Source organism: Symphalangus syndactylus, chromosome 1, assembly GCF_028878055.3.
Source record: "Symphalangus syndactylus isolate Jambi chromosome 1, NHGRI_mSymSyn1-v2.1_pri, whole genome shotgun sequence".
NCBI classification, from domain to species: Eukaryota; Metazoa; Chordata; class Mammalia; order Primates; family Hylobatidae; genus Symphalangus; species Symphalangus syndactylus.
In genome coordinates this window covers 159584494-159599037 of record NC_072423.2, presented here as the reverse complement: position 1 = coordinate 159599037, position 14544 = coordinate 159584494, and the positions used below count along the sequence as shown (strand labels likewise).

At 45.4% G+C, this 14544-nt stretch overlaps 1 pseudogene; it reads right to left on the bottom strand.

The window, feature by feature from the left end:
* Positions 1 to 13792: 13792 nt before the first annotated feature.
* LOC129491199 (protein FAM87A-like) lies at positions 13793 to 14271 on the bottom strand (annotated as a pseudogene).
* Positions 14272 to 14544: the final 273 nt, after the last annotated feature.

The following is a 14544-nucleotide window of genomic DNA, read 5'->3' as shown; positions in this document are numbered from 1 at the left end:
GGCCGAGGAGGGCGGATCACGAGGTCAGGAGATCGAGACCACGGTGAAACCCCGTCTCTACTAAAAATACAAAAAATTAGCCGGGCGCAGTGGCGGGCGCCTGTAGTCCCAGCTACTCGGGAGGCTGAGGCAGGAGAATGGCGTGAACCCGGGAGGCGGAGCTTGCAGTGAGCCGAGATTGCGCCACTGCACTCCAGCCTGGGCGGCAGAGCGAGACTCCGTCTCAAAAAAAAAAAAAAAAAAAAAAAAAAATCATTAGCATAGCTAAATTTCAAAGTTTAAGTAAAAATTGTTTTTTCCAGACTGGGAAGTCCTCTCCATTGTGCCCATCAGCAGCAGGTGTGTGTGTTCAAGGCAAGGCAGTCAGATTTGAGTGTAGAATTGACCTCCATTGGAATGTTCCGCGTTCCAGGTCTCCTGTTCCTCGCTGCCACTGCGATGTCTGCTGGAGACAGACTGTGTTTTCACGGCCAGGCAATGCCCTCCCGGCCTCTTCTGGCTTTGTAACATGGTCTTCAGCCAACGGGGCCTTCTGGAAGGAGTGAAGGCCAGTAGTCAGAGATGCCGGTGCAAACCCATGCTCTGTCATTCCCAGACTCGGTGTTCTTGGGTGAATCCTCTCCCTGTCTGTTTTCTGCGAATAATAAGAACCTGTCACTTCTATATTTGCGGGCTGCTGCAAGGCTGGTTTGCTATACTGTAATACGAAAGGACCATGCAGATGACAAAATGACCCACAGAAAAAGCTGGTATTCTCCTTATCATAATTTAAGACACTACACGTGGGCTTTCTGTGTCAGTAGAGGTTCTTTGCAGAAACATTTTTATTTTAAATTTCTGGAAAGACTCTATCCTTAAACAGAATATGTGGCAGAGGGATTTGTCTGTATTCACGTCTCATTACGAACAACTCTTCTGGTTAAACATGCAAATGCAGGTGACAGGAGAGGACAGATGCTTGGCTAGAAGCCTTCTGACTGTCACCCTCAGCTGCCTCTCAGCAGTAACTACAGAGCCTGCTTCCTCAAAAGCTACTCCTGGTATTTGCTGGGTTGGGCCCTTTTCTGTCTTTTTTTTTTTTTTTTTTTAATTCACAAAGTGAGCCGCACAAAGGCATGATCTCGAGGCCATTGTAGCATGGGCAACTTTGGGTTGAATTGCTTTGTTCTTTATTTAATTTGGTTATTATTCTCCCACATACTTTTGCACTGTCCGGAAAATGACCTTTTTCATGACTACTCTCAGTGTGCTGAGACTAAGCAGCGTTGAAAGATTCTTTATCTCTGCACAGCCAGCCCAGGGCTCACGGACACACTTTACTCTCCTGCATCCACACTCCTTTTCCTTTGTGTGTAAATTCCAGAGAATGAAGGAACAGTTTTACCCCCACATGTTTCAGGATGCTCTGCTAAGGTGAGAACCTCAGAATACATGAGAGCACCCGTAGGGCTCCTGTCTGAGGAGCTGCCCACCTACATCTACCTCCAGTCCTTTGCTCTACAAGATTAAAGTGGCCCGGCTGAGCCACTGCTTCTTAGAAGGTAAGTTACGCTCAGAAAAGGCTTCTCTGAAAAATCGTCTTTGACTGTTAACAGTTCTCATGTTATTTTTTTAAAAAATACAGTCCAACTTATAGAAATTTCTCATTGAGAGACTATCTAAACAGTGAACAGTGACCCACACGGGTCCTCTGCTGGGGTAGGAACAGCCGCATAATCACAACCTGAGAATGTCTTGAAACATGCACACAAAAGGGGCGCTACCGCCAGACCTCACCACCACCCAGGCCATCCCCATCACCAGCTGTCCCACCAGTGGCTCCGCTAGCCCAGGCGGAGCACAGAACTCTAATAAGCTCCTCAGGTGACTGTGCTGCATCATGCCAACCTAAACATCAAACAGAGAGAGGCTGTCTCAAAAAAAAAAAAAAAAAAGGCATGTACTGGGGAATAGGGGATTTCAATGGGAATATGTGCGCCATGGTAAACTATGTGAGTATTCAGGGAGGCAAACAAAGAGAAAGGTTTTTAGAGAAAAAAAAAATGAGGATTATGTCACTGTTTTGAGAGAATTATCCTTGGCTCTGGATCCGAGGATCAATAACGAGGGTGACGTCAGTCCGAGGTTGGACAGGCCTGCTACGCAGATGTCCTCAAGGAAGTATTTTTTGTGTAAGGTTGTGACGTTCCTATGAGCAAGCGTGGGTTTGCAGTCTCCCGTGACAGTTTTTGTTACTGGATGAACAAGCCTCAGGATGCTCTCTCCGTGGCCTTCCCTGCTCCAGCTGCCAGGGTTTTTTTGTTTTTGTTTTTGCTTTTAATAAAAGTGATTCCATTTTGATTCTGACAACTTTCAGAGTTATCAGGTTTGGAAAATACTGCTTCACATTGTCCTTGAACCCATACCACAAAAACAGAGAATTCTTTTTTTTTTTTTTAAATTAGGATTAGAGTTCTCAATATCACTTCCCTGGTAGACTTGGTCAAAATTCCACCCTCGGGATGCCTTATTTGACTAGTTTTTTGCTGCTATACTGTTGAATATTTTCATTAGTGAACCAGGTTGGACTTAACACTCAGAGTGTTTTAATAGCAGGTAAAATACGTTCATTCTCCTGCTGAAAGTAAATACATATTGTTGGAAGGTAATTGAGATGTTTCCACAGGTTTCTATTTGCACCTATGAAGCTAAGCAACTAATTTTTTTTCTTTGAGACAGAATCTCACTCTGTGGTCCAGGCTGGAGTGCAGTGGCACAGATCATAGTTTACTGCCAAGCAATCCTCCCACCTCAGCCTCCCAAGAAGTTGGGACCACAGGTGCACACCCCTATGCCCAACTAATTTATATATATATATATACACACACACACACAATGCTGGGATTACAGGCGTGAGCCACCATGCTGGGACGCAGATGATCCTTTTCAGAGCCTTTCTCCAGCAACCAACCAAGTTAGTCAGTCAAACCTGGAGTTAAGGTATTTATAGCCTTGAAAATAAAGAACTAGAGACTTTTCTACTCAAAAACCTAGGGCCCAGCTTTCTCTCCCTGTTTCCAATGAGCACAGGCTGTAATGCATTCACAGCAGGGAATGCCATCTCATTTGCTTTCTATTTGTTTGAATAAATCTACTTGCAGTAGCTTTTTTACTTTTGGTGAAACAAAGGTTGACTTTTTGAAAAAAACGCTATTTTCAAGTCCAGATCACCTCCCATACACAGACTATTCAATGTCAGAATAATTATGTCCTAGGAAGAAATTTATATGAAACATGAGTCACTGTTTAAATTAGGGAAGTTGGTAAATTAATAAAAGTGAGCGTTCCAGGAGAAACCTTCTGCAAATTATTCACAGTTGCTGCCAAATCCCTTGCCAACCTGTTTGAGACTGAGTACCATTAAAAATCGTGCTTTTAATACACACGTTATACAAGGCCTGCGCCTCAGTCACTGTGGAGTGCGGGTGGCTGGCCAGGGATGGGGGCTGGGGAGAAGAGCTGACTTCCAATCTCATTAAATAACTGAAATGAGGTAGCCATGTGCTTTCCAACTGCGAGAACAACCATGTAATTAAGCAGAGTGTGAATGCACTGAAAGCAGGTAAATCACTTCATAGTTCACAACGGTGAGGTGGGATTTGCTCACAGCTAGAGGCTCAGAGGCCACCTGGGTCCATCTGCAGATCAGCCAGTTCTCTTACGGCAACAACTTTCCGAGTGAAACCTGGCATTCTTTGCTTCTGTCAGATGACTCGAGGTCTCATGAAGAACAATTGTCAAAAACATGTTAATTCCTTGAGGCAACCTTTAGAAGGCATTGGAAGCATCAGAAACCAGCCCGAGCCCACAGATACACACACAAGCATCCCTCTCAGGCAAAGGCCACTCTGCTGGTCAACGCTGAGAGGGAGGGAGGCCATTCAGTCACAGTGAAAGAAGCCGGACTCGGGGAGATGCTGATTACAATGCACATGTCAAGTCGCTCTGTTTGACCAGCACCATACATAAATTGTAAGCTATTTGAAAGCAAAGTTCTTTTTTAATTTTTTTTTTTTATTTCCATAGGTTTTCGGGGAACAGGTGGTATTTGGCTGCATGATTAAGTTCTTTAGTGGTGGTTTATGAGATTCTGGTGCACTCATCACCCAAGCAATATACACTGAACCCAATTAGTAGTCTTTTATCCCTCACCCCCCGCCACCCTTTCTCCCTGAGTCCCCAAAGTCCACTGTGTTATTCTTATGGCTTTGCAGACTCATAGTTTAGCTCCCACTTATGAGTGAGAACATACGATGTTTGGTTTTCCATTCCTGAGTTACTTCACTTAAAATAATGGTCTCCACCTCCATCCAGGTTGCTATGAATGCCATTATTTTGTTCCTTTTTTTGGCTGAGTTGTATTCCATGGTGTATATATACCACAGTTTCTTTATCCACTCATTGATTGATGGGCATTTGGGTTGGTTTCATATTATTGCAATTGCGAATTGTGCTGCTGTAAACACGTGTGTGCAAGCATCTTTTTCAAATGGCTTCTTTCCTCTGGGTAGACACTCAGGAGTGGGATTGCTGAGTCAAATGGTAGTTCTACTTTTGGTTCTTTAAGGGATCTTCACACTGTTTTCCCTAGTGGTTGTACTAGTTTACATTCCCACCACCAGTGTGGAAGTGTTCCCTTTTCACTGCATCTGTGCCAACATCCACTCTCCAGAATCTACAACAAACTCAAACAAATTAGCAAGAAAAAACAAACGATCCCATCAAAAAGTGGGCTAAGGGCATGAATTGATAGTTCTCAAAAGAAGATATACAAATGGCCAACAAACATATGAAAACACGCTCAACATTACTAATGATCAGGGAAATGCAAATCAAAACCACAGCGCGATGCCACCTTACTCCTGCAAGAATGACCATAAGCAAAAAAAATAAAAAAACAATAGAAGGTAAAGCTCTTGAAAGCATTCTGGCTTTAAAGACAGTGGGTGCAGGTGGGCAGAGGAGGGAGGTTTGCCCCCATGAAGTCACCTTGCCGCCTTTTTTCTCCTTGCTGATCTGGCAGCGCTTGACCCTCGTCTGACTTTGTTCCGCGGTTGCTCTCTGCTGCAGCTCACCACAGCCCCTCCCATCCCACCCTCTGCCCTCCCACAGATGCTACCTTTTGGCTCAAGGTTGGGCCAACATCCATTCCTTCCTGCTAAGGCCCACAGCAGCTGTATCCCAGCCAGCGCCGACCCACGGAGGATGACACACTCGATTTTAAAGGCAAAAGGAAACTTCAAGGAAAATACATTTCAAGTCCTAACAGAGAAGAAGGAACAGAGTCATTGGTCCAAATGAATTCAGCTGCAGGATTGTAGACTCCAACATTAATTCCAAATCTCCTATCTTCCATCTGGTTGAATGCTGATCCATTGCAGCACTGATCTTCTCTTGAATTCAACTATCTTTTAGGTCTTTAAAACTCTTTAATTTTGAATAAATCAAAGGTACAAAATGACACCCAAAAGTTTAACGATTTCCTTTAAGGATACCACTGGCAGTGACACCGGCCGCCCCTCCATGGTCCCATCCCAGTCTCAACACCCTCCTTCTCTCTGGAAGCTGACCACTGACTTCCAAGGTAATTGTTCCCTTGTGGATGCTTTTTCTTTCCATTTTATTTTTTTTTTTTCTGGAGACGGAGTGTCACTCAGTTGCCCAGGCTGGAGTGCAGTGGGGCCATCTCGGCTCACTGCAAGCTCTGCCTCCTGGATTCACACCATTCTCCTGCCTCAGCCTCCCGAGTAGCTGGGACTACAGGTGCCCGCCACCACGCCCGGCTAATTTTTGTGTTTTTAGTAGAGATGGGGTTTCACCATGTTGCCCAGGCTGGTCTTGAACTCCTGGCCTCAGCTGATCCACCTGCCTCAGCTTCCCAAAATGCTGGGATTACAGGTATGGGCCACCGTGCACGGCCCATCCCCCACTTTTTATCATTGCAGTTTGTCACATTGTCAGAGCACATAGCACATATATGATGTGCTCTTTCTTTCAATCCTCATTTATCTTAGTTTTACAAGGAACTATACCTTCAATTTTCACCACCATTACTAAAGTTGATGTGTCTCTCATTGTTTTGGTTGTCTTGAAGTGAGTTGTCAAAGATTCCTCAAAATGTGTTCATGGGAATAATATTTCCTGAGTCATTGCAGGTTGATACCGGTTTTTCTGTTCCCTGTACACGTGCAAGTAAGTTTGCTATATGTATGTAAAATCTTGGCTTGTTTTATTTTCTTAGGTATTGTAAAAATGTTACTCCATTTTCTTCTTTTGTAAAGTTGGAAAGTTAGACATTTATCTTATTTCCTTTCCCGGTTAAATTACCTACCCTTTTTGAGCACACACCCACATGGCTTCTTGCTCTTTAAAGTCCAGTTACTGGATTAGAATGTGTCTTGGTGTAAGTCGCCTGGAGCAGTAGTCTAAGGTGAAGGATGAGCTTTGCATCCTTTAAATCTTTAAATCTTCTCGCACTGCGGAGCACCTTCTCAGCTTGCACATCTGTGCCTTTGCTCGGTGCCCTGGCTTTGCCTTTTGCCTTCAGCATCTCCCATTATCCTTGTGTTTAATCTTCTTTACCTATTTTTAATGTGTCACTTTCTGTGGAATTTTTTAATCTTTGTCATTTCTATTTTTAAAATCTTTCCTCGTTCACACCCTCCATTCCTCTTTATTTGCTCTTATTTTCCTTCTAGTTTAGTCTTCATTTCAGAAATGATTTTTGTCTCATATGCTGCAATTCTGTCTCATTGTATTGCCTCACAGTGTTCTAATTCTGATTTATGTTACTCTTTATAGTTTTGGGCCATTTCCTTAGTGTATCTCAGCGCATCGTGAGCTGAGAGGTTGCGCTTTTGCTGTGTGGGAACTTCTTGACGGGCACTTCCTTTATCTGCAGGCATTTCGTTCTGCTCTCTGCTCTCTATTTTCTTACATTAATTTTGTGCAGGATTTACCTTCAATACTTTTCTAATGTTAATTTATATGTAAAATTGGATATTCTGAAGTTTTATAAAAAGTGGGATTCAATGTAGATGTTTAAAACTTTATGAAGTCCCTATTTGGTTGTTTTCACGTGATGTTAAAAAATATGGAAGTTTGATTTCTGAGATTTCTTCACTCTTTTCCCTTCCTCCACTTTTGTCTAGACCTTCTCTTCACTTGGTCTTCATTGTCCCTGCCCTTCATTTTTTTGTTTTACGTCATATATATATATATATGTCTCAAATATATAGATATATAACCTCATATATATATATATAACTTCATATATATATATATATTTTTTTTTTTTTTTTTTGAGACAGGGTCTCACTCTGTTGCCCAGCCTGGAGGACAGTTGCACAATCTTGGCTCACTGCAGCCTCCTCCCCCCAGGTTGGAGTGATTCTCCTGCCTCAGCCTCCCGGGTAGCTGGGATTACAGGCACGTGCAACCATGCCTGGCTAATTTTTGTATTTTTAGTAGAGACAAGGTTTCGCCATGTTGGTTAGGCTGGTCTTGAACTGACCTCAACTGATCCATCCCCCTCAGCCTCACAAAGTTCTGAGATTAAAGGCGTGAACCACCGTGCCCAGCCTACTCCCAATAATTGTTTTTCATTCATAGAAAGGAGCCTGGCTTATCAGAATTAACAGTTCCCAGGAGTGAGAGGCCCCAGTCCCTCAGTCCTTTTTGACTCATCAACTACTGGACGAGTGAACCCCACCTGTGTCAGTCACAGCTCTCGCGCTGAGCTGCCGTGCTTCCCCATGGCAATGTCTGCACATCTGGGGTCGTGGATGCTTCCCCGTGGTGATGTCTGCACATCTGGGGTGGTGGATGCTTCCCCGTGGCAATGTCTGCACATCTGGGATCGTGGGTGCTTCCCTGTGGCGATGTCTGCACATCTGGGATTGTGGATGCTTCCCCGTGGCGATGTCTGCACATCTGCGGTTGTGGATGCTTCCCCATGGCAATGTCTGCACATCTGGGGTCGTGGATGCTTCCCCGTGGCAATGTCTGCACATCTGGGATTGTGGATGCTTCCCCGTGGCAATGTCTGCACATCTTGGGTCGTGGATGCTTCCCCGTGGCGATGTCTGCACATCTGCCGTCGTGGATGCTTCCCCGTGGCGATGTCTGCACATCTGGGGTCGTGGATGCTTCCCTGTGGCGATGTCTGCACATCTGGGATTGTGGATGCTTCCCTGTGGCAATGTCTGCACATCTGGGTTCGTGGATGCTTCCCCATGGCAATGTCTACACATCTGGGGTTGTGGATGCTTCCCCGTGGCAATGTCTGCACATCTGGGATTGTGGATGCTTCCCCGTGGCAATGTCTGCACACCTGGGGTCGTGGATGCTTCCCCGTGGCGAATCCTGCACATCTGGGGTCATGGACACTTCCTCGTGCTCCACGTGAGCCTCTGCTTCCTCCTACACAGACACCAACGTCATGCGGTCTGGAGACTTTTGGTTTAACCTCACCTGAATATAGTTTAGGGTCTTTAGTCACTTAGTTTTATTAATGATGTTTTGTGTTTTGCTACCTAGTTGAGATTCAAAAATGCACTGTCTCTCCCAGCCTCCAAGAATCCTGCAGGTTTGAAAACTTTAAAAGACATAGAATTTTTATTCTGCTTATCTTAAATCAAATCCACTTAATTTGAACAGCTTTAAAAGTTTTTTCACAAACTGGGAAAGACCCCTGTGCCAATGGGGCAAGTGGACGTCAGCCACTACCCTATACCATGTCCCACAACGCACATGGGAGAGCACAGTGTACCACAGCTCCAAGGCGATCTGCATTAAGAGGAAGGGAAGAGGCCCAATGCCTTCCCTGAGCATCTAAAAAGTCTTTTGTGACATTGTGAGTTTTTGCCAAATCTGACTTTCAGAGGTAGCCTTATCCCTCGTGACTCACCCTTATAGAGTCACCATTTAAAGCACAAGTGCTGATGTCATCATCACCTCCAGTTCCTCCTGCGTGCCAGATGGCTGTGAGCATTATCATGGCTGGGCTGGGTGCAACTGTCTCATGCAATGGTAACAGTTTCTGACTCAGGTGCTGGGCGCGTGTTGTTTCTTGCCATCTATACATGATGGGAACAGTGTTCATGCTGCCACCCACCTCATCACCTCCTAAGGCAGGCGTCATTCCTGCATTCCAAGCACATGCCTCAAACTACCCAATTCGTGCTGCCTTGGACGGCTGGTACTGTCTCCTGTTTAGTCATTCTTGTTTATTACTCGACACTATCGCTCGCTGGTACCATCTTATTAGGAGAATGAGAATGAATCCAGGTTACAATTTCTGCTAAGACTTGGTGAGTTTTTTCCTGACTTTGTAAATGTACTTCCTGTCAACATTCTACCGTTCGCTAAAAGAAATGTGGAAAGAAAATACAGTCATGAAAGTCCCAAAGTTGTGACTTTCCACATCAATGTCAGCCTTTGCTGTCAAGTACGGTAGAAAACCAGAGTCAGAAAGAACCTTGGAAAGCATCTACACTGTGTTCCAAGTCTCTTCTTCTGTAGATGACAGGAAAAAACTACCAGGGAGGTAAAGCTCCTCTTCTAAGTTCAAGCAAAAGTAGGGCAGAGGCCAGACCTGTTGTCCAGTGTCCTGAACACTGGCAAGGAGCTATTTCTCAGGGTTGCCAGGCACACTTGACAGCTCCTCCTGCACACCCCACAGCTTCAGTGGAATACTTTCAGGAGATACTTATCCCTTTCAGGCCATGAAATTACCACATGAACAATGCAATGAAAAGAGGAATAGAGTCTATAAGTGACACATGAAGAGCTAGTAGAATATTGAAAGTGAACTAGTGACGATGTCATATTTAAACTGAAGATTCTCGTAGAAGAATAAAAATTAAGATTAGTACAAGTAATAAAATCACCATTTCTAGTCAAAGACAGAAATGTTAAAATAAGGAAGTGTGGCAGAATTTGCCAAATTCAATAGCATCAAAAAATAAAATAAAATCTATTTGAATCAAAGATTCTTGTGATCAACTTCAAAAATCAATTCAGAGGATCGATTACCTCCCAAAGCACAAAATGAACATATTAAGCTGATCCTACAGCTATAAACTGCTATACATGTAAAGATGTACTTAATCCCTGATTCCTTGGGTGACCGAGTTTAAATGTACATTGAAAGTCATGAACAACACTCCATGGGGAAGCTTAGAATTCTTCACTGAAATTTCTCAACTCTAACTCTTCATGTCATGCCCCATATGTGGTTAGACTAACTAAATCTATAGTTATCTGTCACCATGACGCTGTTTTTAATTTAAATATTTGTGTAGTTAGGATTCACTGACCCAAATCCAGAACTGCCAGGGAGAAAGCCACCAACTCAAAGAAGAGTATCACCCATGGTCCAGGTCACCCACGGTCCAGGTCACACACGGTCCAGGTCACGCACGGTCCAGGTCACGCACGGTCCAGGTCACCCACGGTCCAGGTCACGCACGGTCCAGGTCACACACGGTCCAGGTCACGCACGGTCCAGGTCACGCACGGTCCAGGTCACCCACGGTCCAGGTCACGCACGGTCCAGGTAACCCACGGTCCAGGTCACAGACAGTCCAGGTCACCCATGGTCCAGGGCAGGCATGGTCCAGGTCACGCAGGGTCCAGGTCACCGACAGTCCAGGTCACACACGGTCCAGGTCACACACGGTCCAGGTCACGCACGGTCCAGGTCACCCACGGTCCAGGTCACGCAGGGTCCAGGTCACCGACAGTCCAGGTCACCCATGGTCCAGGTCACACACGGTCCAGGTAACCCACGGTCCAGGTCACGCACGGTCCAGGTCACGCACGGTCCAGGTCAAGCATGGTCCAGGTCACCCACGGTCCAGGTCACGCAGGGTCCAGGTCACCGACAGTCCAGGTCACCCATGGTCCAGGTCACACATGGTCCAGGTAACCCACGGTCCAGGTCACCCATGGTCCAGGTCACACGGTCCAGGTAACCCACGGTCCAGGTCACCCATGGTCCAGGTCACACGGTCCAGGTAACCCACGGTCCAGGTCACCCACGGTCCAGGTCATACGGGGCACTTGCACCTCCCAGCCCTGCTCCGCCGTCTTACAGGAATTCAGTCCCCCAAAACACACGAAAGCAAACACCCAAGTCATGGGTATGTCTCCAGAGAAAATAGCAAGGCCGTGAAGTCACACTGTGGATTCTCCTGCCCCGTCCATGGCAGCCACTCTTGACCCACCTCATGATCGTCTACATCAACACCAGACCCTGACTCGGTTTCAGTTTTCCCATTTCTGCCCCTTGAACTTGGCCTTGACCCTTGATGCTCACTGGTCTTGGGCTCACATTTACCATCCACTTCTTCAGCTTCTTTGCCACGTTGGAGGACAGACTACCTGGACTGAGTCAGCTCACTTTGACAAATGTAGGAGCTCAGGTGAGTCAATTTCTTTAATGTTGCTATTTCTAATGTTGCTTCCATTTCGTTATCTGAAAAATGGGTATTAAAAAGACTTCACATTGTTTGGTGATACTTGAGCGAGGAAACGCACATCAGGATGTTGGCACCGTGCCAAGCTCTCAGCAAACATGAACCATTTTATATTATTTTATGGGGAATTTTTCTCTGGGGAGGCCCACAGAATCAGACTTGAAGGATACTTAGCCAACAACGAAACCTAAATCATATCCCTGAAGACAGGCTACTTCCACTCTGGGCACAGGCACATGGCTCTCACTGCAACGCAGGGCAGGCTCTTCCAAGGAGGCTTCTGAACTCTGGGTTCCGATCTCTCTCCCACGGCACTGCCCACTTCCATCCCTCTGCTCAGAATCAAATCTAAAAGCGCTGTACACAAATGGAAAAAGCCAGGGCATAGCTGGGCCTGAGTTGCCAGTAACAGCTTGGAAAGCGACTCCTGAGCTCTCCCTTAGAGAGGCAAGATTCATACGGGAATAATTCCCTCAAACATAGTAGAGATTGGCATATGTCAGTAGGTGAGCAGTAGCATTACAAGTGACTGTCACATCAAGGAGAATGAGGGTGTCTTCCTCTGTGGATCACAGCAATTCAGCACTGCGCACGACGCTGTGTAGGGTCATTAATGATTTTACCAATGTGTCCATTTCCTAACTATGGACTCTGACTCCTAAAGAACAGATCCAGGTTTTCACCATATTTACTTCCCTTGTGTCTAGGCTGGTGCCTGGTACATAGGAGGTCCTAATGCCCAGTTGCTGCACAGTTGGTTGGGAAGCATGAGACCTCAGTGCAAGGACAGCACAGGCTCTGCCTCTGGTTACACATCTCCTGGGTGTGTGTTGACTGCTGAGTTAACGGTCTCATGTTCCCAACCCCAGGGTTCCTCATATGTGAATGCTTATGCTGCATGTCTCCGACAACAAGTTTGCAAAATATTTAAGACTATTTCTTTAAAACTCTCACCACATTAATAAATACAGCATCGGAAAATGGTCTCGCTGGAAAATGTGACCCTCTGGAAAGCATTCAAAGCATTTTCTGTTTTGTGCTTGGATTTCTAAGGGGACCACAAATGGGTTAGATGTTCTTAAAATATCATTACACGTGATTTTGCATCTTGAGTGGAAGATCCTTAGATAGATTACAATAACCCACTGTGACCATTTTAAGCATGTAAATGGAGCACAAAGTTGTCTGCATTTCTACTTAAAGTTTTCCTGAAAATGTGTAACAGATTTGACTATTCAGAACCAAATACAACAACTAAATGTATGTTTATAACTGGAAGTTTGGAAATGAGGTCTGTAAAGTGGTGCGACTATTATGTGAAATTAATGGTATAAACGTATTTACTATTTGCATTTATCACAGGAAATGTTATAGATACAGCTGCAGACATTTTTAGGACTTCATAGGAAACCAAAAATTCTAAGCTTATTAATGGCAATAATACATAAATCTTTCTTTTTCATGAAAAATTATTTGTTCAGAAAAAGGAGTGCTTTGGATCTCCATTTTTTTTTACAATTGAAGCAGGTGCAGTTTATTGCATGTACATAAACCTTTTAAATATTAACTGATACAAATGGACTTACATGACCAGAAATCTGTTGAAAAACTCTCCTGTTTACAGACTGTGTTAACACATTTCTCATCTTACTGTTCTTTTATGTCTACATTTCTCCAGGTAAATATAACTATCACCATAATTTCTTGGTTTCTCTTTAGTTCATTAGTAATTATAAGTAATGTACAGCAAAGCCAGGAAAAGTATCCAGAACTCCAGATGCACTTCACTACCAACAGGGGCCTCCAACCCTGCTAAGCATCGGAACCACACATATAAACACTGAGGTGCCCTGCCAGGCCAGTGAAGTGCACGCTGCTCCTGTGTGACCCATTTTTAACCCCTAAAGGCATAATACTTTGAATATTGTGAATTCAGTTAATAAGTTGAATTTACACCAGTCCTTCCTGATACAGCTGAATCAGGTCTTTCCCATTATTCACTTCTAAGTATATCACCCCTTCTATTGAACAGAATTAAGTAAATATTTAAAATCTCTTACCCAGGGGTCAGCAGACTATGATCCAGAGGCCAAGCCCAGCCCGTCTGCTTTTGTGTATAAAGTTCTCATGGAACAGAGCTGTGAGCCTGCTGTTTGTGGTCTACAGCTGCCCCTGGACACAGCTGTAGAGCTGATTGCCGCACAGACCTGGGGGCCCACAGAGGGAGGCGCCTTCCCGCCGTCATCCCCACTGAGCACCACCCACCGCAGCCGCTAAAACCTGCGGAACACACTCCATGCCCCTTGTTGGCTTCTTCACATAAAGTGGATAACACTAGGTGTTTACAGCCTAAAGCAGCCCATGCCAAGGCACTCCTCAGGGACCGAGCCTTACTCGCAGTGCTTGTGACTACAGCACGTCCATAGATGGGAGCTGGCCGAGGGATCCGTGTGCCTCCAGCTTCTCAGAGCTGCAAAGAATGCGTACTGGAAAAATGTTCCGTCAGTGCTCCTCCTTCTGAGAAAAAAAGACGGGGAGCTACATCAACCTTAAGGGTTAATGTTGCTTGAATGTAAGCATAATAAATATTCAGCATGTCTCCTAAGACCTGGAGTATCATCAGAGACTAAGCTTGGAAAACCACAAAGAATGACGCCCAGTTTCTAAGAGTCACTCCACGCTTTACAATCAGCCCACAACCACCGAGTCCCAGGACGCCCAGCCGAGACCACGGCAGGTCCTGACGCAGCATCGGCCTGAGTCTGAGCCCAGAGGAAGCTTCTGCTGCCACAGCTGCTGCGTGGGCTCATGGCTTGGGTGCAGGCCCAACCACAGCGGACCAAGGGCAGGCTGAGATTTGGCCTGGACTGGAGGGCTGGCTCGAGGAGGGTGACTTGAAAGAGAATAGAAAGGAAAAGGGAAGAATGCAAGTGTCCAGGTGGTTCCCAGAGCCAGGAAGGAGCCACGTACCTCAGACAGAATTTCGCAGGTGCCACGGCCGTCCTCCAGCCACACCTGCCTCTGA